The sequence below is a fragment of the Macaca fascicularis genome, chromosome 11 (genome assembly GCF_037993035.2).
Source record: "Macaca fascicularis isolate 582-1 chromosome 11, T2T-MFA8v1.1".
NCBI lineage: Eukaryota > Metazoa > Chordata > Mammalia > Primates > Cercopithecidae > Macaca > Macaca fascicularis.
The window spans coordinates 94,408,008-94,434,013 of NC_088385.1; the positions used below are offsets into that span (position 1 = coordinate 94,408,008).

The 26,006-nt window shown below is 37.5% G+C and overlaps 1 long non-coding RNA gene across 1 annotated transcript in view; it reads left to right on the forward strand.

Annotated features, from left to right (window-relative positions):
* The window catches only part of LOC135966109 (uncharacterized), a 31,083-nt gene extending 15,397 nt beyond the window's left edge, over positions 1 to 15,686 (forward strand). The window contains exons 2-3 of the long non-coding RNA XR_010579212.1: positions 1,173 to 1,295; positions 14,643 to 15,686. This is a non-coding gene — a long non-coding RNA (uncharacterized lncRNA). The remainder of the gene's footprint in view (positions 1 to 1,172; positions 1,296 to 14,642) is intronic.
* The last annotated feature ends 10,320 nt before the right edge of the window (positions 15,687 to 26,006 follow it).

Below are 26,006 nucleotides of genomic sequence, written 5' to 3' on the forward strand. Positions count from 1 at the left end.
TACAGTTTTAGAGGTTTCAAATCGGCCTTATTAAATCAAGTTTAGCCTAAAGCTGTCTCCTTTTATATTTTAAGTTTGGCCTGAAGGTTTTGTTACAGGCAGGTCTTTGTTGTTAGAGCTCCCAAGATGGCGGCAAGCCTTTTGTTCCCTGACCTGGGGTTCTTGGCCTCACGGATTTCAAGGAATGGAACCATGGGCCTTGCAGTGAGTGTTACAGCTCTAATAGAACCTGTGGGTCATGGAAGAGAACCGTGGAACCCAGTGACCAGTGTTCAGCTCAATTAGGACGAACCCAAGCACTTAGCCATTCAGGAACAATGGTGAGCCTTTACCCTGATTGGGAGCGGCAATGGGTGCCTGGCTGGATCAGAAATGCAGCAGATACTCTGCGGTATCTAGAGGGGTGGAAGTCAGAGGCGGGTCTGTGATGGCGGCAAACAGCAGTCGTGGATGACGAGCGAAATTTCAACTCAAGCTGTAACAAACATGGACCAGAAGAGTGTGCAGTTGCAAGATTTAATAGAGTGAAAACAGAGCTCCCATACAATGGGAGGGGACCCAAATGGGGTGCCCACTCCTGGCTCCAATGCCTGGGGTTTATATCCCAATCATTGTCTCTCCCCCTGTGCTCTCAGGTGATATATGATTTGACTATTTCTTTGCCTCCTGCTTTTAGCCTAATTTGTATGTTAGTGAACCCTTTTTGCTACCTGATTGGTCGGGTGTGAGCTGAGTTACAAGCCCCATGTTTACAGGTGGGTGCGGTCACCTTCCCAGCTAGGCTGAGGAATTCTTAGTCGGCCTAGGAAATCCAGCTAGTCCTGTCTCTCAGTTTCTTTGTACATAGTGAACTATAACCTAAATGGAGGTGTAAAGAGACTATATAACCTACTTTTGTGCAATCACCAAGTTTTGGCCAATCAAAGGAGACCGACTATTCAAACCATGTTCAAATAAGGCAAATGGAAGCTGTAACTGATCCAGCTGTTTCTGTAGCACACTTCCATTTTCTGTACATTACTTTTCTTCTTCTGTCCATAAATCTTCTTCCACAACATGGCTGTGCTGGAGTCTCTCTGAATCCACTCTGGTTGGAGAGACTGCCCAATTTGTGAATAGTTCTTCACTCAACTAAACTCAGTTAAATTTGGCTAAGGATTTTCTTTCAACAGATGGTGTCAGAAGTGGGATTTGAAATAGAGCTTCCAGCAACTTCCAGGAGCCCTGAGTGACCAGGCAAGGTATCTGCCAGGCCCATTGTGTGGATTGCGCTGTTGCAGCAACTGGGGATTATGGTAAGTGCTTGCTCATATTTTAAAGCTCCACAGATTTTTGTTTTGAGTTCTCTGAGTTTGTTTGAGAAAATTTCTGATCCAAACTGGGTATGAAAGTTGCAACAGGGACGGTTCTGGGTCCAGGATTGGAGTGGATCCAACAGTTAATTGGCTTCGGTCCAGTTAGATGCCTTTTATTTCTGACTGAGTCAGAGACAACCAAAAAACAATAGTAAATGGCAATATTGCAGTGGGTATAAACTTCAGCTTCTGGAAATTTGCAGGGATTATTGTGTTCTATCCCCATTTTTTTTCTTGCATATTAATGTAGGGGAAAAAAATCATTGACTAAGTTGATCTGAGAGCTAAAGCCAATATTTGAGGTAAAAATGGGGTCCTTGATTTCTGAAAAACTGAGTAACTTCTGGCTTGTACTTGCATAAATATCAGGTCCCAGAAATAGCAAAGGCTTACAGAAATGGTAAAATCTTACTAAAGATCATTTAAAGTTAAAGTAGAACATTCCAAATGAACAACATTGTGCTTGAGGAAGTGTACTTGAAAATTAGGACTCCTGAATTAATTTCATCTAGCGATGCCTGTTGAAGCTCCTGAAACAATTTCAGTATTTTTATTTAAAGACTCTTTATAAAAGGCAAATAAAAACTTAAGTGACTAATTGATAAGAAAAATTAAATCTGCTAATCTTTTGACTTAGTTGCTATTCCAGCCTAAAGGTGAAAAGAAAAACCTCTTCTAAATAAAGTGTTTATAAAACATAGGCCCTCAAGTAAATTGCTTCTTTTTCAGATCTATCCATGAAGAGGCCAGGCATGAAGAATGCTTTCTTTGTCTCATTCTTTAAAGGGCTCCACCCTGAACTCAATAATTTTAGTAATTTTAACTAAGAAACAGTAACTAAGTTAAAAAGAACACCTATCAAACTAAAATACACCTTTTTGTAATTTAATTGGCTATCTTGAAACCATTCTAAGTCAAACCTTTGTATAAGGTGCTTTTCTGACCATCTTGTCTTATTATCTTGATGAAACTTTTACTTGACACCACTTTTTCCCTTGGTTTAAGCAAATGACACTATTTAGGCCTAAAATCTTAGCTCTGTATTTATGAAATATAAATTTTTTGTTTCACTTAAGAGTTGTCCCTTCAGGAATGCCTTTTTTCCCTTAGTTAACAATTGCTTAGAGCAATGAAATGGGTAATTGGAGGATTAATAGTCTGAATGCAGAAAAGAAAAACTAACAGCTGGCTAATGATAAATCTTTATGAAAGCTATGAGATTTGCTTCTGTGTGTTCGTATGTCTATATATATTATGTGTATGTGACTATTGATGAAAAAAGTTAAATTCTGTAAAATACTGTAAGAGATTTATTCTGAGCCAAATGTGAGTGACCATGACCTATGACACAGCTCTCCGGAGGTCCTGAGAACATGTGCCGATGGCAGTTGGGGTACAGGTTGGTTTTATATATTTTTGGAAGGCATGAGACATCAATCAAGTACATTTAAGAAATACAGCTGGACGTGGTGGCTCACGCCTGTAATCCCAGCACTTTGGGAGGCCAAGGTGGGCAGATCACGAGGTCAGGAGTCTGAGACCAGCCTGGCCAACATGGTGAAACGCCGTCTGTATTAAAAGTACAAAAAATAGCTGGGTGTGGTGGCAGACGCCTGTAATCCCAGCTACTCAGGAGGCTGAGGTAGGAGAATCTCGCTTGAACATGGGAGACGGAGGTTGCAGTAAGCTGAGATCACACCATTGCACTCCAACCTGGGTGACAGAGTGAGACTCTGTTCAAAAAAAAAGAAAGAAAGAGGAGTGGAGGGGGGGAGAAAGAGAGAGAGAGAGAGAGAGGGACGGAGGGAGGGAGGGAGAGGGAGGGAGGGAGGGAGAGAGAGAGAGAGAGACAAGAAAGAAAGGAAGGAAGAGAGGGAGGGAGGGAGGGAGAGAAAGAAGAAATAAAGAAAGAAAGAGACATTGGTTCGGTTCAGAAAGGCAGGACAACTCAAAGCAGGGGCTTCCAGGCTACAGGTAAATTTAAACATTTTCTTATTGACAATTGGTTGAGCTTATCTGAAGACCTGGGATCAATAAAAAGGCATGTTTAGATTAAGGTAAAGGATTGTAGAGACCGAGTTTTATTGTGCAGAGGAATCTCTCAGATAGCAGGTTGTAAAATGGTTCTTATCAGACCTAAAAGGGTACCTGACCCTTAGTTGATTATCTCCTGGGTTTGAGAAAGAAAGAAGAAAGGAAAACAAAGGGGAAAAGGGATATGGAATGTGGGTTTTTCCCACAAGAGACTTTGCAGGGCAATTTCAAGGTATGGCAAAGAAATATAATTTGGGGTAAAACATTTTGATTTCCTCCCTTGTTGTGCCAGAGTCAGATTGGAAAGTAAGTCATGACATACAGGGTCAATTGAAACCCATCTGATGAGAATTTATGATTTTGTAGGGTATGACTCTCCAGACCCCTCACATAGGAATTTGGGCAAGATAAAAAATCAGAGTTTAGTCCTCACCAATATGGCCCCTTCTTTCCTGCTTTTCCTGTTTTGTCTCCTGGCTGTTTTGAGAGAGTTAGATAGGCCCTAACCTTCATAGATGTGGTAACTGTTCTAAATTGCTGAAATAGTTTATGGCCAAGGTTTGGTTTGTCAAACCCATAGTCTTGGAAAGATGATCAAACTTCAGGTACATTTCTGCTACCCAATATGCCACTTAAACATTTATAGAGGGATTTGAATTGAACCTTTGTCATATTCATTGCATGTTTTCTGGTTGTAAGAAAGCTTTCCCATGCAAAAGAGCTTATGTTATAACAGTAGCTCATATACCAAAGTGTACTTTCACCAGGTTAAGAAAGCTTTTTATGGTCCCCTGACTGAGAACAGTCAACTTCCTCACAACCTAGAACCCAAAGATTCAGTCTTCTGAGAACATCATAGAAAGATTGCCCTTGCCATCCACACTGAAGCAAAACTTGGGAACCTTGAACCTTGGGTTCATAATCTTACAACTCAGAAGGTTCCCTCCATACTCTGGAATGTATAGCCATTGGAAACCTTAAGGTAAAGCTAACCAGGGAAGTTTATCCCCAGTATCCCCAGAAGCAGACGGTATGCGTGTCATGGACGTTTTTCCCAAGACCATGAATCAAGATATGTTTGCTCTCGTGAGATACTTATCTTTCCATTTTTTTTTTTTTTAAATTTAAGCCTCTATGAACTACAGAAATGAAAAATAAGTATTTCATTTGCATTTGTGAGGTATATTTTTGAGAAAAATTTTGTAGCTAGCCTTATACATGACAATCTTTTGCCCTGATAGGTAGAAGACAAAAGGTCAATGTAGGTGAAAATTTTTAATAATATATTTGTTGCCTCATAATCAGTCTGAAACAGAATATTGGTTCACTCATCTTAACTTGCATCGTGGGTTAAAGCAAAGGTTCCAAGAGGTCTTCATTCTTCTAGATGGACGTGATTTATTAGGTCCTTATGTTCATGGTTTGGAGTAAATGAGGCAAGGATTAAAAATTTATTCCTCATCATAAGCTCTGTAGAAGATTTTAATGTAAAGGCTATGGTTACACAGCAGACTTCAAATTATCCTATGAAAGTTATACTAAATAATAGAGTTCTAGATTACTTACTGGCTAAACAGAGAAGTATCTGTGTAGTTGTTGGCATGTCTCATTGCACATGGAGAAATATATCAGGTATTATATTCAATTGTAGAGAATTAGCAAACAGGCTGCTTGGTTAAAGCATGTTGACTCTTTATCTAACTTATTGTTTGATCTACTTGACTTTAGTATGTTGGATTCATGGGTACCCTGGCTAAGGAGCATACTCCAAACTCAATAGTCATAATAGTAGTCTCTCTGGTACACTGCATTCTCTCAAAAGTCTGTAATGTTTGCATGCAGCCATCTACAGAATGTCAAATTGTGTATCTTCAACTGGAATGGAAAGACCTAAAAGAAATGCGTGACCATGTGGTCACCATAACCTATTAATGATATGCTGAGATCAGAAACCCAAAATGGTGGTAACTGAGATTGCTACTAAGGTCCTAAGTTTTGGTCGTACTCTCACCAAAGGGAGAAGTTGACCAAAAGGGGGGAATTTTTAAGCAGAATTATAGAAGTCCATTGTTTCTGACTGATCTGATGCACTAGACTCCAACAGACCAGAACAAACTAAAATGGGATCATTTATGCTAATGTGACGTAGTCAAACTAAGACTTTAAGGAAGCAGATAGATCTTAGAAAGACCAGGTTTTGCTTTTGTTCTGTAAATAGTATATTCCAGCACAAAAAGGGATGCTCTACAATAATCATTAAAAAAGAATAACCTGCAGTCTTTGTTTCCACCTTACAAACCCCACTGTTCTGCTATTTTCTAGAGCGTTTTGAGACCAAATAAGTACATTTATAATGGTGACAGTAACATCAATAACTAAAGTTTTGGTCAATCTCAAAATTTAGAGGATGACCAAGATCAGGGAAGTGTTAAGTTTAACCTAAAGCTGCCTCATATATTTTAAGTTTGACCTTAAGGTTTCTTCTACATAGTGAACTATAACCTAAATATAGTTGTAAACAGACTGTAATCTACTCTTCTGCTAATCACCAAGTTTTGGCCAATCAAAGGGGACCAACTGTTCAAACCCTAACCAAATAAGGCAAATGCCAAGCTTTAACCCATCTGGCTGTTTGTGTACCTCACTTCCATTTTCTGTAAATCAGTTTCCTTCTCTCCATACATCTTCTGCCACATGGCTGCACTGGAGTCTCTCTCAGCCTACACTGGTTGGAGAGACTGCCCAATTCATGAACTATTCTTTGCTCATTTAAACTCAGCTAAATTTAATTTGTCCAAGGATTTATTTTTTTAATATCCTTCCAGAGTTTGGTCATTCCTACCTGAGAAGCCAAGCATCCAACATGGTGGTTATCCGATAACCAAGTATGTCATTCCAATTTTAGAATTGGAAATTGGCAAAATAATCAATTGTTGGATCTCTTGACACTGTAGAGATGGTCTAAGCTGAATTTTAGCTAGGAATCCGTTTACAACATGGCTGTCATATGTCACCAATCAATCAGGAGGTTATGATTATGCTTTTTATCTTCAAGTATTAATGTCAACCAGCAACCTGGGTCTTATTGTCTTTCAAATGTTGTGATACTTCTCTTTCCCCAGTGTTCACTCAACAAAGTAAATGACCATATATTCCTCTGGGGAAGTACTAGGGGAATCTTTGTAGTATGTACTTGCTGTGGTATTATAGGATCTTTCCTCCTGTAAACTTAGATATCTCCTTTTTCAGTGGATACAGACTTTAAAATTGACTCACGCATGAAAACTGAGCAAGAGATTGAGAGTTTATATCTGGGTTATTGTCCTCAACCTTCACTTTTGGCTTCTCATTGTAGATACTAAGTAGAAAACTGGGTAATTGCCCTATTTGTCCCTAGGGATACCACATTCCATTAACTATCTTCACAACCACCTGTGGGTCAAGACTCCTTGACTATCCCTTGACATTGACAGTAATTATAAAAATTATCACCCCTCTACCTTTGGATGGTTAGATACTACCACTAATAGCAATTGCTTTTGGGCCCCATCATCCCCATTGTGCCATTTAATAAGCCAATTTTGGGTTCTAAGGCTGTCTTTCCTACTGGCAGATTTGACTTACCTATGAAAGCAACCCTGAACTTTGTGATATAATTGCTAGTACCTTTTGCACCAGCAAGTTTTTGGTGATCTTGGTGAAAGTTGTGTCCTCTGGGTCTTCTTCTGGAGCATAATGCTATGGCAACTCATATAATATAATTATTTCAACTAGCCCATATTTCTAAACCATATTATGATTTATTCTACTATCTGACATTGCAACCCAAACATCTTACAGTTTTGCTCAGCATTAGCCTCCACTTACTCCATTCTTCTAACATCTACTCTAGTCATAAATTTTCTGTATCACATGGAATATCTGCCAAGGTGTTAAAGCCTATGTCCCAGATATGTTCCTCTAAGTTAATTTATTCTTGTTGATCCACTCTTATATTCCAGTTTACCTAAAAATTTGATGATCTATTTAGCTTGTCTTTACTGATGCCTATTTTCTCCTCTGGTAGTCGTAATGAATAGAGTTTAAGTTTCTCAGTATGTCTATCTTTGTCTGTCTTCTCTCTCTCTCTCTCTCTCTCTCTCTCTCTCTCTCTCGCACCCTTTTTTTTTTTTTTTTTTTTTTTTTTTTTTTTTTTTTTTTTTTGGAGACGGAGTCTCGCTCTGCCGCCCAGGCTGGAGTGCAGTGGCCGGATCTCAGCTCACTGCAAGCTCCGCCTCCCGGGTTTACGCCATTCTCCTGCCTCAGCCTCCCCAGTAGCTGGGACTACAGGCGCCCGCCACCTCGCCCGGCTAGTTTTTTGTATTTTTTAGTAGAGACGGGGTTTCACCATGTTAGCCAGGATGGTCTCGATCTCCCGACCTCGTGATCCGCCCGTCTCGGCCTCCCAAAGTGCTGGGATTACAGGCTTGAGCCACCGCGCCCGGCCTCGCACCCTTTTCTCTAACAATACCTAAGAAAAAAAAATTGTTAGCTTTCTCAGCTTAAGGTGATTCTCTGCCTCTTTAGATTTGCTATGTAGGAGACAAACCCATTTCCAATCACTGTGGGCACATAAACTCTCTAATAGCCATTTTCAAGTTCACTTTTCTCAGTTTGAGATAAAGAAGTAGGAAACTTACTACTCTCTTTTTAATGGGGGCAGAGAGCATTAATCACATCAATGTGGCAATTATCTCCAAATAAATCATTTACTTCAGATCCTCTCTAATCTTCAACTTTAGACCCTTTCATAATACCCATGTGTTTGATGGCTTTAAGAGTCATCTAAGCCCTTCTCTTATACTTATTTTTTCAAAGTTAACATTAGGTTAGTACCTCACTTCAGGTTATCCATATGCATTATATCTTGATGTTTCAAGGTACTTCAAATTTAACATCAGTTACAATTGCATGGAATAATTTTAGCAGTTTCAGTTAAGTGACAGATTGCAATGAGTATGAGGTAAAAAATGGAGAAAGCAAGAGTAGCCTACTTTGTCAAGAGTGCTTGCTGTTGCTAGAAGGGGATAGACAGATGAGTGAATGAAGGAGTAATGGAGTTTCTCAAGGGAGATTGTTTTGCTTTATTTTTAAAATGTAGGCAATTAAAGTATGTTACATTATTTTGAGAAAGAGCAAGTTGAAAGAAAAAGATTGCTGATAAAATAGAGAAGATAATGGATAGTCCATAATCCTTACATATATAGAATCAGTAGGATTCAGAGTACTGACGATGAAAAGGAAAAGCTAAGGAGAAAAAAGACAGGTCTCATATATATATATAAAAGCAAGTTAGTAAGATTGATAATCATTCCTCTTTTATTTCTTCTCCTTTCACTCTACAGTTGAAGTTGAAAGCATCTCAAATGATTGAGAGATAATTTTAAAAAGAAATTGAAATAAGTTTCCTAGAGTTTGGGAATTTATCAGTCATCAACTGTCTGATGTTTTCTTCTTCCCAGAAAAAAAAAATTAAAACACACATAAGAAGCTGCCTGAAGCTATCAGCGGTTATATGGTGTGGAGTCAGGATGGAAACCATTGTACAAGCTGCACTTCCATTTGACACTATAATAATGTGTGAGCTCCTTAAGAGGTAGAAAGCAGAAAAGTATGTAGCTAGGTGATACAGGAGAATTAAATCTAAAAAAGCTGCACTTCTGAAAAAGGGGAATGGGTAAGTCCTATGAGTGATGGTAGATGGGAGATGGGGTGCAGTCATTAAAGACAGCCAGAGTATTGGTGTTTTATTGAGTTTAGCATGGGAGAGTGTCTCTGCAAAACTCACTAATATGCTAAATAATTTTGATGCTTGTCACAATGGAGAGCATAAGGGCCAACAAGAATTGGCCAAAAAGTAGTTAAAATCAGCATAACAACATAAAAATATCTAATACAGACATTTCCCTCTCTTCAAACTTGCAGTACAGAGAATATTGAGATAGGGGAAGAAAATGGAGCCAGAAGAGAGAACAAACAATAGCTAATATCCTTCCCCATTGTTTAGCCTCTGGTTTTAATAAAGATAAACAGGAGAAGACTTGAATGGAATATACTCCATGTAATTATATTTATATTTACATTTTGTAACTTAAAATTTTTTAACACTAAAATTTAAAACTAATCATCTATGTTTTCCTTACTTCATTCATTCATGCATGTAATCAATACATATTTAAGCTCTACTATGTGGCAGATACTGGGATATGCATTAATGGCATAAAGATAAATAAGAAACATGTTGGTTCTTGAGAAAACTATAGAGGGATATGTTTAACAAACTCAGTTGTTGGTCAGTTCTACCTAAAAAAAAGGTATTAAGAACAGGTTTCTAAAAGAAAGAAAGCATGAGTAAAATCTTAAAAGATAAGTAGAATTTCAGCAAGGAAACATAAATGATTTGTTCAAAGAAAAATGGGGGAAAATTTCAAGCAAGGTGTTCAATGTGAATAAATAATAATTGACATATATAACCTATATAACCTGGCTCTAGTTTGTTTAAAGCAAGCTTGTCCAACCCATCGCCTGTCGGCTGCGTGCAGCCCAGGACAACTTTGAATGTTGCCTAACACAAATTTGTAAACTTTCTTAAAACATTATGAGATTTATGCACCACCAATTTTTTTTTTTTTTTTCCTCATCAGCTATTGTTAGTGTGAGTATATTTTATGTGTGGCCCAAGACAATTTTTCTCCAATGTGGCCCAGGGAAGCCAGAAGATTGAACACCCTTGTTTAGAGCAAGAGTCAGCAAACTTTTCTGTGAAAAGCCAGAAAGTATTTTAGGCTTTGCAAGTAAAATGGTTTTTGGTGCAACTGCCCAACTCTGCCAATGTAGGCAAAAAGCAGCCATAGAAAATACATAGATAAATTAGATATAGCTGCATTTCATAAGACTTCATGTATAAGAACAGTTGGTAGCATGGGTTTGGTCCACAGACTGTAGACTACTGATCCCTCTTCTAGAGCATAGAAGCATCCTTTTAATTATAGAGTTTGAGGTGCACTTTTGAAATCACTTTTACAAAAATCATGACTGTGATACAGATTTAACATCGCTAACTCCATCTTGCCTCTAACTTCACCTGTTAACTGCTTTTGTTAACTTTAAAAGACAAATGATAGTAGTACCTTCCTGAAACTAACTTCCTTCTTGTTGTGTACTGAAATCACCTCTGTAAGACTAATGAAAGTGTTATTGGAAAGGGGTCCTGATCCAGATGCTAAGAGAGGGTTCTTGAATTTCATGCAAGAAAGAATTCTGGGTTGGTCCGCAGTACAAAGCGAAAGCAAGTTTATTAAGAAAGTAGAGGGGTGAAAGAATAGCTACTCCTTAGACAGAGCAGGGCTTTCCCGAAAGAGGAGGCATGCACCCACCCTAGGTACAATGCTTGTTTATATACAGGATAACAAAAAACAAGCATAGGGAGATGTGCTCTACTATACAGGTTTGTGATAAAAGATTAATTTTATAATTACTATGTTTTGCAAAAATCGATATTATCTTTAAAGCAAAATTAGGAATGTTTTTGTTCTCAAGATATTGGGGTATCAGGACTTTCTTGGGACTGGGTCTGTTTAGTAAAAATTATTGCTCTGTTCCCTTAACCATAAACATCTAGAGGCCTAACATCCTGGTAACCCCGCCCAGCAACTTCCAGCCTTCTATTTCCTAGCCGTCATTCAACATGGAGTCTCTTTGGCTTGAATGCCTCTGACAAAAGGTCAAAGGTTAAGATTATGGGAGAAGCCTGAATTCTACTAAAATGTAGGCATAGTTAAACAATAACCAGCCATTGTTCCCCAGCTTGCCTTTCTATTATTGCCCAAGCCTCATGTAGCCGGGGGTCACAAGATTAAGCATTCCCCTAATTGCTTCTATAGATAACATCACTGTTGTCAAAGCCTAAGATTGATCTTTGAGATATTTTTCAGGCTTTTTCATTTGGGCAAAAGACCTGACTCCAGCCAGACTTGCGACTCATACCAAGGAACTGACTCAACTGGTCATGTGACCCTCACCCAGAAACTGACTCAGCACATGAAGACAGTTTGAATATTCCTATAATTTCATCTCCAACCAATCAGCAGCACCTGTCCTCTAGCCCCCTGCCCTCCAAATTATCCTTAAAAACCCTAGCCTCCAAGCTCTCAGAGAGGCAGAATTGAAAAAAGTCTCCCATCCTTTCACTCACCTTGCGATAATTGAACTCCTTCTCGTATATGAAACACTGTCTCAATGAATTGACTTTATTTGTTCAGGGAGCAATAAAAACCCCCTGGGCTGTAACATTTTGGTGACAAACTGGATGTGTTGATAGGCATTATGAAAATTGGAAGGTGAATGCTCTATGGAATATTTCTCTCTAATTGGATATTTGTATCCTAAAACAACTAATTACGCCTTCAAACCTTCTATTTCCCATATCAATCAATGACATCCCCTTATATTAGAGAATTTCAGAAGTACTTTTTCTTCTACACTTTATAGCTTGTCTTACTTTCATACCTTAGCAGCATCATTAATATAACAGAGGAAACTCAGGAAAGAATATTTGATATGAAGGAATATTAAGGACTATATATAGCTTTTGTGGTCTAAGAAATTTAAATACATAATGTAAAAATTCCTTGATCTGGAAGGCCTTGGTACTGCCTTAGGAAGTTTGAGAAAGGAAAACTCAAGAAATGTTAGGAATGGTTGTCCTCCCCACCCCTATGTGTTTAGTGACCTGCTGTATTGTGAAATGGACAGAGAGGGTGGTTGGGAGGAAAAATGTAGACATTGCTATAAAGATGTGGACATTGCTTATTCAGAGAAGGTGTGCGAGGTAGCTCTTCAACATATTAAAAAAAAAATCCCTAAACTAGCATAAATGAAAACATAAAATGCTTATCTTTTCCACAGGGTAAGAGTACTACAAAAATGTCAAAATCTTGCCCTTGTAGGAATGGAAAGGGAGTATGTCTTTTATCATAAAGGGTCACAGTCAACATTTCTATAACAGAAGATCAGTTAACAAGAGAAAAGAATCACGGATTTATTTGATAATAGCTTTATAAGATATGAAAGTCTTCAGAATAGTGACCAAAAAGACACAGGGAAAACTGTTCAGTTTTTATGCTTTAGGTTTTATGAAGTAGGGACAACTGTGCAGATATGTGATTGAACAAAAGAGTCTGAGCTAATCAGATTGAGTGGGAAAATTCAGCAAGATCTGTCTACCCAGTAATGTTCTTCTTTGATTCTCCCTTAAAGGAAAAAAAAATAAAAATAAAAATCAGAATCCCTCTAACCTATTATGCAAAAGAGAAGATTATTGCTGGACACTGAACCATTTCAACACCCTCTTCCAAATGAAGAGCTGTTGCTAACGTTATGCATCAGCCATCAGCCAGATCTCCACAGAAAGATAAAAAGATCTTGGCTATCTGCAAAGGACTGCCCCAAAAGATCATTTATAGGCAAATTCCTTGTTGGTCTCCCATAAACAAGGACATTTCAACTGTTAATTTTAGGTCTAGAATCTAAGTCTAGCTCCTAAAACTAAAATCTGTTCGATTCCACACTGAAAATGTCCATTACAAGCTTACCTTCCCAGGTACAGAACAAAGTCAAGACTTATTCCTTCACTTCCCCAGAGATGTCTGCATAATTGACTCTTCCTTTACTCCCTTTTTCTCTTAAGACACTTCCTTTATCTCATGTAAAATGTGTATTTACTGGGGACTAAATAAAGTCTGCCAGAAAAAACTATTTGTTTTACCACCTACCTGCTCCTCTACCTCTATGCCTTCCCCCACTTTAAGAAAACACGCAAACACTAAACTTCCTGAAAAATATCTTTAGAAAAACAGTCACACGTGTGTCTATGGCATGTGTTTTCTGAGACATACCTTAAAGATGGCTTAAAAAACCTTGATGATGAAACGTATGCCCTAGTCACTTATTTTGGTTGTCACTTTGTATAGCATTTCTTTCTCCTAGGTAGAGGACAGGACTCCTCCGGAATAAAGGTCTTGATTTATTTAAGGGCAGCTGTTACCTAGAAGAGCAAGGGAAGGTTAGAATAATATTTTTAGGTTTTACAGTTGGCTTTGGGGAAAAGGGAGTCTGGTTTCTATGACCCATCTTGGTGAAGAGGAATTCTAGTTTCTATGGCTTGACCCAGGAAGGAATGAGGGGCAAGAGAGAGGAGGGCAAGAGAAGGTCAGAAAGAAACTGTTTCTGAGACCTCCAATTTGCAGTATCATTTTCTGAGCCCCAACACCCACTCTAATTATCAAGAGCTCAGTAGCATTACAGGACCCCACCACTCTGCACTGTAGTTGCTTCTTTGTCACCAGAAAGATGTTATGGGACCCCACTACTCACCCAAAGGTAGCCATTGGTCAGGGTTTCTGCACTACAGTTCCTTCTGTGGTCACCAGAAATATGTTACAGGGCCCCAACACTTACCCAAAGTTGCTGGTTTCCTCACTATAGTCCCTTTGTGGTCGCCAGAAATATGTTACAGGAAGGGGTTCTCAATCTAGATCCCAAGAGAGATCCCAAGAGATCCCTTGGATCTCGCACAAGAAAGAATTTAGGGTGAGTCCATAGTGCAAAGTAAAAGTAAGTCTATTAAGAAAGTAAAATGGTGAAAGAACAGCTACTCTATAGATAGAGTAGGACATTCCTGAAAGTAAGAGGTGGAATGCGTTCACCCTAGGTACAATACTCATATAAAGGGGAGATGTGCTCAGCTACAAGGGTTTGTGATAAAGGATTAATTTTCTTAATTACTATATTTTGCAAGAATCAATATTATCTTTAAAGCAAAATTAGGAATGCCTTTATTCTCCAGATATTGGGATATCTGGAAACTTCCAAGTCTGGGTCTGTTTAGTAAACATTGTTAATTTCTTCCTTTAACTGTAAACATCTAGAGGTTAGGAACACCTAATTTTCTGAGAATGCAGTCCATCATTTTCAGAAATGCTGAGAATGAGTCTCAGCCTCATTTTCCTAGCCCTCACTCAAAATGGAGTCGCTTTGGTTCAAACGACCCTGACAGTAACAGTACCAGTAATTGTGAATCTTAAAAAAAAAAAAAAAAAAAAAAAAAAAAAAAAATTGTCAGGAGTGGAGAAGAAATTTTAGGAGAGAAAAGAGACGCTGAATTGGCTTAGCAAAAACTACAGTCTGTAATTGTTTTTCTTTTCTTTTTTTTAGAGACAAGGTCTTGCTCTGTTACCCAAGATGGAATACAATGAAATGGCATGATCACAGCTCTCTGTAGCCTCAAATTCCTGGCCTCAAGCAATTCTCCTGCCCCAGCCTCCAAGTAGCTGGGACTACAGGTGTGTGCCACCATGCCAGGCTACTTTGTTTGTTTCTTTTGTAGAAACAGGGTCTTGCTATGTTGCCCAGGCTGGTCTCAAACTCCTGGCCTCAAGTGATCCTGCTGCCTTGGCCTTCTAAAGTGCTAAGATTATAGACATGAGTCATCACACCTGGCCCGAAGACTTTTATATTTTATGAATTGTCTTAACTTTAAAGGTTTTGTTTTGTTGTTATAGTTTTTGAGGCAGGGTCTCTCTCCATTGCCCACACTGGAGTGCAGTGGCACAATAACAGCTCAGTGCAGCCTCAAACTCCTGGGTTCAAGCAATCCTCCTGCTTTAGCCTTCTGAGCATCTAGGACTATAGACATTCACCACAATATCCAGCTAATTTTTCTCTTCGTCCAGACAAGTTCTCACTATGTTTCTCAGGTTGGTCTTGAATTCCTGGTCTCAAATGATCCTTCCACCTCAGCCTCTTGAGGACCTGAGCTTACAGGTGTGAGTCATCGTGCCTGGCCCTATAATCTCCTGAGCTGCGCAAATTCAGTGCCAAACTAGGGGCCTATGTGAGCATGAGCCACTGCTTTCTAATGCTTCCTACATCAATTGAGATGTTGGCCAGGGTGGAAAACTTGATAACTTCCTGTGAAAAGACAAGACTGAGTCCTAGCTGGATGACCCAACGACTACCAGAATCTTGCCCTGTTAATGAGTCAGAGGAGGGAGAGGATATAAGAATGATTTACTAAGGAGGAAATGCTTGGCAAGAAGGAAAATTTAACCATAGAAACCTAGAATAAAAGAGAAGTTGTTATATTTGCACATAAATAGTCTTGAACATGTGCTGCTACTAGACCCTCACACCAAGGATTTAAAGGAAATATATGAAACTCTTTTAAGCCAAGTCCTAAGGAGAAGATTCAAGTATGAATTGTTTTGCCATAAACACATTTAAACTCTTTGTAAATGTGTGAGTTGATTTGTGTCCCTCAAAAAAGATATGTTGTGAAGTCCTAACCCCTGGTACCGGTGAATGTGGTGTTATTTGGAAATAGGGCATTTGCATCTGTAATTAAGATGTTATCATACTGAATTAGGATGGGCTTGAATCCAATGACTGATGTCTTTATAAGACATTAGGCTCCTACCTGCTCACAGACCTCACAGATACCTGGAAATAGGGGCACTATGTTCTTTGATGATTATATTTCAAAGGAATGGCTCCCAGTTTCTTGAGAAGAACATTCGCAGGTTGTAAAATTAATGAAAAGCTTTTAAAAAGATTTGCATCTCAAAGTGGCAGAGAAAGAATTTACAATTACATATTTTCTTAAAATAAATGTTCTAAGAAAAGAAAAGTCTTGGGCCTTAAGGCAGGAAGAAACTTGACTAAAGTTAGCCAAGTTAAGGGAATGTGATGGGTTTCTTGGCCAGCTTCCAGAAAGAAGCAACCCTGCTTCTAGCCAATACCTTTTTTTTTTTTTTTTGAGACAGAGTCTCGCTCTGTCGCCCGGGCTGGAGTGCAGTGGCCGGATCTCAGCTCACTGCAAGCTCCGCCTCCCGGGTTCACGCCATTCTCCTGCCTCAGCCTCCCGAATAGCTGGGACTACAGGCGCCCGCCACCTCGCCCGGCTAGTTTTTTGTATTTTTTTTAGTAGAGACGGGGTTTCACCGTGTTAGCCAGGATGGTCTCGATCTCCTGACCTCGTGATCCGCCCGCCTCGGCCTCCCAGAGTGCTGGGATTACAGGCTTGAGCCACCGCGCCCGGCCCTAGCCAATACCTTGATCTCAGACTTCTAGCCTCCAAATTTTGAGAAAATAGGATTCTGTAGTTTTAAGCCCCTCAGTTGGAGGTAATTTGTTGCAGCAGGCCTAGTAAATGAGTCAACAGTGATGTGCAATGAAGATATTTTTGGGGTAGTGATGGTGATGTATTGTCACTGAGTTCCAGGAAGAAACATAAAGTTTGATTAATAAAAGCATCCTACCCAGAAAAAAACACCACTATGATGAAGTAACATAAGACATTATTTCAAGAGACTAAAGTAGTCTTTAAATTTAAATAGAATGGATAGTCATGCCTGACTGTTTATGATCTCCTTAAACATCCCTCTTCCTTAGACGGTTTGTATCTGCCTTTCCCTCCAAGGCATGACAAAAATAGGTCTTATTCAGCTCTATTTTCAGAACCTGGTGTATGATTTTACTCAAAAGATATTTATTGAATAAATGAATGTAAGAATTGAGATAACCAGTCACAAAAGATCACGACTACTATTTCTTTACCATCCAAAATGCAAACATCTGATTAGTAACTGAAGTTTTCTGTCTTTATTTTCTATATGTCAGTAAATCTCCCTTTGACATCTATTTAGCTACTGCTTTAATTGAGATAGTATTCAAGATCTTGTTTCTACACTATTTCTATAATTTTCTTGTCTTTATGTTTTACTCTCATTCGTTCATTATAGTGCTTTCAGTTATGTACCTAAAAGTATGATTATACTAATCCTTTGATTAACATATTTATGCACCCTCTCAATTGTAGTGTAAACCCAAAAACTTATCTCTAATGTGCTATATAAAACTCCATGCTTCAGGAGAGTATCTGTGCCTTTTCACACTTTCTTCTCTTTACCTGGATTGCCCATTCTCACTTTCTCTACTCAGTGAACTCATTTACCATCCCGAAGTCCAAGTTTAAACATCACTTTGTCCATGAAGCCTGCCCAACATTGCCTCACTAGTCTCTCTTTTCCACCTATCTATTTTATCCTTCTCTTGTAATATTTTAATGATTTTGTTAAAAGATTATTTCTCCTACTTGGATTATGTCTCACTTATATTAGCGTAACTTCCGTCTCCTCAGACCTGGCCTTGTCAATGTGGACCCTGGTGCAAGAATTATTGAATGAATTTATTTATTAATTCATTAAAAATGTAAGTATACCTAGTGAGATTAATTATAGATACTACAGTATTAAAATATAAGCAACTAGAGGTCTAGGACAAAGTAACATAAGATAGTGGAGTCCCATGAAAGCATTATTCAGTAACTTTCATGTGTACTTACCAAGCTGTGTAACATCTTAGTGTAGTATTTATAGGAAATGATGAATTCTCCAGAGAGATATCATGGAAGATAGTACCCATAAACTAATTTTTATCAAATTATAGACTTGAGCATCTCTATTTTCTATTATTTTCTTTGAAGTCTATGAATTCTTTGTATTCTTAAATACCCAACTAGATTTTATACTGCTTAAAAGATCTGGATGGTTTTAATGAATATATTAATTTTTAATTTTTCATAAACATTATTTCCTAGTTATGTTAAATAAATAGAGACCCCATGATATACCGACAATACAAAATTCCTGGAGGGTAAAATTTTTGCCAGAAAAAAAAAAAACACTTTTGTTTGCATTGTGACTCTGGGACTTTTAACACTGCCTAGAAGATCATGGCCTCTTTGGACATTTCATACAATGCAATTCATTTTAGCCATAGGTAAAATACCACAAAATTCACCAGGATATGAGATTAAAGCTAAAATTTACTTTGAAAAACTATTTCAACCAAAAGTTAAAGGTAACAGTGCTAGTATGAGTTATAGCTATTATGGTTATAGATATAGGGAAAAAAGTATCTGTTGCCATTCATTAAGTACAACTAATTAGTTTGCTAATTACAAATTATTTTTTATCCTTATATTAAAATGAGTCCTCTGGGTAAAGATCACTCTCATTAGTAGTCCTGTGGACTAGACTGGATTATCTTATATCTCTTGTGGCAGAAAGAGTGTTGACTTTGGTATCAGACAAGTCTGGGTTTGAATCTTGGCTACACATGTAGAAACAGTACACCTGAAAGCATATTGCTTACTCTTCCTGAGGTTCAAAGATTTTCCAATATTTCCTATGGAGGAAGTTCTGAATCAAATACAGCAAAATGCCATTATTTGATATGTAAACCTTACCCCTATTTAAAAAAGGTTGATTATTTTATAAAACTACCATTTGTGCATTAAAATTATGTGTGTGTGTGTGTGTGTAATATATATAATCAATTAACTAGAAAATTTAATTACTTATTCCACATGGCATGTATAGGAAGAAGTGGGATACCTGGGACCATGTTTGTTTGCTTGTATTAAGTGTGGGTATATAAGAGCATGCATGCAGGTGTTTGTATGTGTACTAAAATCCAGAGTGAGAAAGTGCCCACACTCCAAAATAATATTTCTAGTTGGGGAAAAATATTTTAGCATTGTTAGGATTTATTGTCACTTGATATTCCTCTAATGTAAGACATGTCTCTTTTGCTTATTATTTATTTAATTGCTTTTAATTAAAGCACGGGACTTGTTCCTCAAAGAGTAATGAACTTTGACTTTGCCTGTCCCCTTCCACAAAAAGTACTCTTCTCCTGAACATGCTAAGGTATTGAGTGATAGTACACAGAACAAAGGTTTGGGTGGCTGGTTTTTTGGTTTTTTTTGTTTTTGTTTTTTTTCCTTTTTTCTTTTTTTTTGCATTTGACCAATTGAGATACAATGTAAGGCAATTGAAATTGTTGGTTGTACAGAATGCCAACCTGCTTTCTCTATGAGCTTATGAACTTTAAAATTTAATTGGCTTCTTTCTACACCACTATTCAAATGGTGACATCTCTCCTACTTAAGTTACCTGAGGCTAAAGAGGAAAGATATTTGGCAGCAGAACATGAAGCGTCCTTGCCAAAAGCTGTCCTTTTGTTTATGGATGACTGAGATTTATTGAGGTCACACACTATGTTTCTAATATAGAGCATTATGCAACTTTGGGGAAATTCTTCTTAAGTGTAAATTAAGTATCCTGTAATAGAGATATAGCAAGAGAAAATAAAAGACCAATTCTTCAATATATATAGTCAACATTAACTAGCATCACTGAATCCTCATGAAAATTTAAGGAATTTTAGTAATAAAAAATGCAGCTGAGAAATATAGCTTTAGCTTCTCATTAAAAACACAGTTCAAATGCTTTCTCTTTGACGTCTTTCTGTCGTGCAAAGTTAGTTCCTATTTTCTTTCTGTGTTCCTGTACATTTTGTATATTTTTTTTTTCCTGTATTACAGCCACAACCTTTTCCCTGCATGCCTCCATCCTTCATTCTTCAAAAGCAGGAATCCTATATAATTCATTTTAGTATATTTAGCACCTCATGAAGAACCAGACATTTAATTCTTAGCAGGAGCTCAAAAATGTTTGACGAATGAATGAATAAAGCACTACATAGACCCACAAAGTGTGTGTTGTCATAGAATTAAATAGGGTCATTCAAGTTAAAAGTGACAGAAACTTATCTCAGGTTAACCTAAGCATGAATAATTACATTGGTTTATGTAACTGGGATGTTGAAGAATAAAGCAGGGCTCACTTTAGTAAGTAGAAGAAAAATTATTTTCTTACAGTCCTGGAAGAAAACTACTGTTCAAAACTGTGATAATAAGCTTGAACTTTTGGTTGATCTACCTGGGACCATGTACCTAGTCCTAAAGCTAGCTAGAGTTTAAGTAGGCTAATCCTAATTTAAAATGTACTCAAGGTTATATAAAAATTCCATGAAGTCTCTATCAAATACTCAAAGACACTCTTCATGGAAATATTTTTTAAAATTCTAAAATGTATATGGAACCACAAAGACACTGAATAGACAAAGCAATCTTGAACAAGAAGAACAAAACTGGAGACATTGCACTACCTGATTTCAAAGAATATTACAAAGCTATAGCAATCAAAACTGTATGGTACTGGCATAAGAAGAGACACATAGATCAATGGAAAAGAATTGAGAGACTGGAAATAAATCCATGCATATATGGTCAACTGATCTTTGACAAAGATGCCAAGAATACAAAGTAAGGAAAAGATAGTCTCTTCAATAAATGGTATTGAAAAAATTGGATATTCACATTCAGAAGAGAGAAATTGGACCCTTATACCATTCACAAAAATAAACTCAAAATGGATTAAAGATTTAAACTTAAGGCCTGAAACTATAAAGAATCCTAAAAGAAAACCTGGAGGGAAAGCTTTTTGACATTGGTCTTGCCAAAAGTTTTATAACTAAGATTTCAAAAGTACAGGCAACAAAAGCAAAGATAAAGAAGTGAGATTATATCAAGCTAAAAAGTTTCTGCTGAGTAAAGGAAATAACAAAATAAAAAGACAGCCTACAGAATGGAAAAATAATTGCAAATCGTGTTTCCAATAGAGGGCTAATATCCAAAATATATTAGGAACTTATACAACTCAATAGTGAGAAAATGAATAAACTGAATAGAAATGGACAAAGCACCTGAATAGACATTTTTCCCAAGGAAGACATATAAATGACTAATAGGTAAATGAAATATCACTACTCCTCAGGAAAATACAACTAAAAACCACAATGAAATATTTCACACCTATTAGGATGGCTATTACCAAAAAGCCTAATGATAACAAGTATTGGCAAGGATGTTAAAAAAAGGAAACTCTTTTTCTGTTGGTGTTATTGTAAATTGGTACAGCCATTATAAAAAGCATTATGAATGTCCTCAAAAAACTAAAACTACCTTGTTACCCAGTAATCCCACTTCTGGGTATATACCCAAAGTAATTGAAATCAGTATCTCAAGGAGATATCTGCAGTCCTTTGACCATTGCAGCATTATTTACAACAGCGAAGATATGGATACAACTTAAGTGTTCATTGATGGATGAATGAAGAAAATGTAATTTATATAATAGAATTGTACAGACAGACACACACAGAGGCACACTGATATGATTTGTCTGTGTCCCCACCCACATCTCATCTTTATTCCCATGTGTTGTGGGAGAAACTTGGTGGGAAGTAATTGAATCATGGAGGTAGGTCTTTCCTGTGCTGTTCTCAGGATAGTGAATAAGTCTTATGAGGTCTAATTAGATCTGGTTAAAATACCTTTTATAAGCCTCATACTTTCATTTATTGGTTTATGTGTTTCCAAGGTAAAAAGCAAATTGCAGAGACACTACTCTGATGAAGTAGTTGGCTACATAAAAAGTAATGCCCTAGACATAGTCTATATGTGCTAATCAAGTTGTACTTGAGGATTACCTACATCAGAATCACTAGGGACATTTCCTGATAAATGCTGATATTTTGGCTCCCAACTGTTATTTTGTTTGTTGTTTGTTTCTGGAGTTTGAGCCTAAGAATCTGTTATATAAGTGTCCCCCACATGATCTTCATGCATGTAAATATTTGAAATATATGACTATATGTTACATTCTATATTGAAGTTAGTAATAATAACCAATAATCAAAATAGCTTCACTTTGCCTAACAAATTATATATATGATTTGACACAATCAGATATAGAAAGTGTTTTCATGTCTTGAATAACCTGTGTTATTCTCAAGAAGAAAGACTCAGATTCATTCATTTGGCAGACTTGAATTAGTCATTCATTCTAGAGAAATTCTAACCAGTATTTTAACAAACTATTAATCTAATGAATAATAAGAATAAAAGGAAAGAAACACTAATAAATAAAAATAAGAAAAAATATAAATCTAAGAAAGATTTAAAATGCATGTGATGGGATATGAACTGTTGTAGCTCTGGGGACATAGAAATCTTTTTCCCCGTTTTTCTAGCTACAGAAAACAGGCATTCAACAACTATTTATATAAATATTTACTATAAGGCAAAAATATGCAGACTAATGAGCGAGTAAAATAAGGGTATAAGAGTGCATTATAGGTGAGGTGATCATAAATGTTATTCTGGAAAAGGACTCTGAGAAGAGACATGAATGAGATGAGGGAGAAAATCAAATTAAATCTGGATATTAGCATACCAGGCAGAGTAAATAGGATGTTCAAAGACCTTACACTGAAAATAGGTTTGTCATGCTCGAGGAAAAAATAACACCAGTGGGGTTCTAAAAGAGAAAGTAAGTAGGAAATTGGCAGAAACTGATATAGAAGAATTAGGCAGGAGTCAGATTATTTTTATTCTTATAACCATGGTAGCAATTTAGGATGTTATTCTCTGTATTAGTCCATTCTCACACTGCTATAAAAAACTTGCCAAGAGTGGGTGACTTATAAAGGAAAGAGGTTTAATTGGCTCACAGTTCCATATGACTGGGAAGGCCTCAGAAAACTTACAGTCCAATTATGGCAGAAGACATAGGGAAGGCAGGCAATTTCTTCACAAGGTGGCAGGAGAGAGAATGACAGAAGGAGGATCTTGCCAAACAGTGATATCAAATCTCATGAGATTTCATTCACTATCACGAGAAGAACATGCGAGAAACCACCCCCATGATTCAATTGCCTCCACCTGGTCTCCCCCTTAACACGTGGTGATTGTAGCAAAATGAGATTTTGGGTGGGACACAGCCAAACCATATCGTTCTACCCTTGGCCCCTCCCAAATCTCATGTCCTCATATTTCAAAATACAACCATGCCTTTACAACAGTCCCCCAAAGTCTTAACTCAATCCACCATTAACTCAAAAGTCATAGTTGAAAGTCTCATCTGAGACAAAGCAAGTTCCTTCTGGCTAGGAGCCTGTAAAATCAAAATCAAGTTGGCTACTTCCTAGGTACAGTGGGGGTATAACCACTGGATAAATAAATACACCCATTCCACTACCCACTCCATGGGAGGGATCTAATTTACCTGCCCTTTCCTCTCAAGAATAGTGGTATAGGGTCAAAAGGAATGTCCCTTTCACCCTCTGAAGGTTTGATAATTTGAGCCTATAAAATAAACAGAGAGTAAACAAATTAATAGGAGAAAAACACTTTTAATTATGTGCATGCATACAAGATTCGTATAAAATATGAGACTCACAGAAAGGTCAGATTAAAGTTCTTATAGCATCAGAATAGGAGCTGAGAGCTTCTGGTGTGAGAGGGTGACAACGTATGGGAGAGTGAAGGGAGAAAATGCATGGTGAACACATGTTGTTTTGTTAGGCATATAAAGTCTCTCAGGTAATGAAAGTTACCTCAAAGAGGAACTGTCAGAAGAATCTGGGTGGGAAATTACCTTTTAGTCAGTCACTTCTTGTCTCTTCTCCTGTGATATGGTTAATCTTCCCTGCTTGGTTAGATTCCAGGGAAGCAGGGTGGGAACAAATGAGGTTCTTTCGGATAAGGGGACTTCAGTGGAGGTCCTTGTCTGAATTAGCTGTTTCCTAAATTCTCTGTTTGAAGTAATCAGCATGCCAAAGGAGCATATTTTGGGGTGATATTTCCTAGACTCCTTCCACTGAGCTACACTGATCATAATAGGTGTTATTTCTACTTTTAGAAAAAGAACAGTAGGCTAGAATCTCAGTCCTGTCTGAGGACTCTGGAGGGCAACAGAAATGAACTTGCAAATTACTTTGAAAAGACACTAAAATTGAGCTACTGTTGCTTTAGAATCAGCTTTCGCTCCTAGTGTTGATTTTTCATGAACAAGATAGGAGTTATATCAGATAGACAGAGATGGCAAGGTGGTCAACTTAGACCATGTCCAATAGGACCAACCTAGCACAAAAGCAAAACAAACAAACAAACAAAAATCAGAGATGTACTGCTGCTTTTATGAAGGTTGCAGAGGGAATTGCAACTGATTAGCAATGTTGAGTGTCTATGAGGAGCCAATAAAACTGGTTATCAAAAGACCATGCAATATTTAAATATCTTCCAGGCCCAGAGAGGGCAAGGACAACTTGTGAATGTACCAATTCAAGACTATTCTTGTTGCCCTTACTTCTGTTTTCTCCCTAAGACTCAACCAAAGAAATGTCAGAAGAATACATTAGTTGGTGTGTTGAGGGAGGAGCAGGAAAAAAGAGAGAATGACCATGCCATCTTATCCTCCTTGAATTGGCCTATCAATACTATTGTGATGGTTAATTTTATGTTTCAACTTGACTGGGCCAATGAGTGCCCAGACATTTAGTCAAACATTATTCTAGGTATGCCCATAAGGGTGTTTCTGGATGAGATTAACATCTGGATTAGCAGACTAAGTACAGTAGATTGCCTTCCTTAATATGGTTGAGTTTCATCTAATCAATGGGAGATCTAAATAGAACAGAAAGATTGAGTAATAGGGAGTTTCTCCTGCCTGACTGCCTTAAGCCGAAACATTAGTTTTTTGTTTGTTTGTTTGTTTGTTTGTTTGTTTTCCCCTATCTTTGAACACTTCTTTGAACTGAAACAAATTCCTCTCTTAGGTATCAAGGCTTTTAGAGTAGAGTTACACCACTGGCTCTCCTGGACCTCCAGCTTGCCAACTCACCCTGAAGATCTTGGGAACTCTCAAACTCTATACTCAATTGAATTGATTTTTTGTAATACATATGACTAACACAACTGTAGAGGAGATTTATTGTTGAGTATAAGATTTGTACTATTATTGGGACTGTTAATTGTGATTCCGAATTTGAGCTGGTATTGGTGTAACCGAGCCTATGTTATAAAAATCATAAGGTGTTTGTTTTACTTATTTTCCTTCTCATCCTTTTCATACTCTGGGCATGATTGCTTGCACTTAGTCATTTTAGTAGAGGGTAGTCACTATTAATTGATCAACATCACACCCTGACCCCCATGGGCTGCCCACAAGATTAGTGGGTTTTTCTTTCAAAGAATAATGATACTTAAGTCATGCAAACTTCTTTGATAACATCCTGATGTTTAATTGGCCAAGTAACAAAAGAAGCTTTGATCATTAGTGATCCCACCTCCTGCATACCTACCTTACTCATAAAAGCTCTCAGTTATGTTGAAAGGCAAATTGGATCAAGAGTTTGCCTTTACTACTCTCACACTTGGACCAAATGGAATAAGCATTTCTCTGCTCTTAAGCACTGATGTGTCAATATTTGACTAACTGCATATCAGGTATTTCAACCTAGCTTTTGAAGTTCTACAGCTTTGGGACCTAAAATAACCACAGGTCTGTATAGGACATTCTAGTTCCTAACACTAAAATGAAAATTCATGGAAGTGGACCTCATTTCCGTTCAAGGCTAGAGAAGACTCTTAAAGGAACATTACAGGACAAAACCAAAGTTGCCTTATAATTATATCCTATAAATTGAACTAACACTTACAAAGAGATTAATTTTAGTAATAGTATTTCAGTGAAATTAATCTGCTTATGAGTAGAATGAAAACTGAAGTAGGGCAAGTGTCAATGAAAGATGAGTAGAGCCAGCGTAATT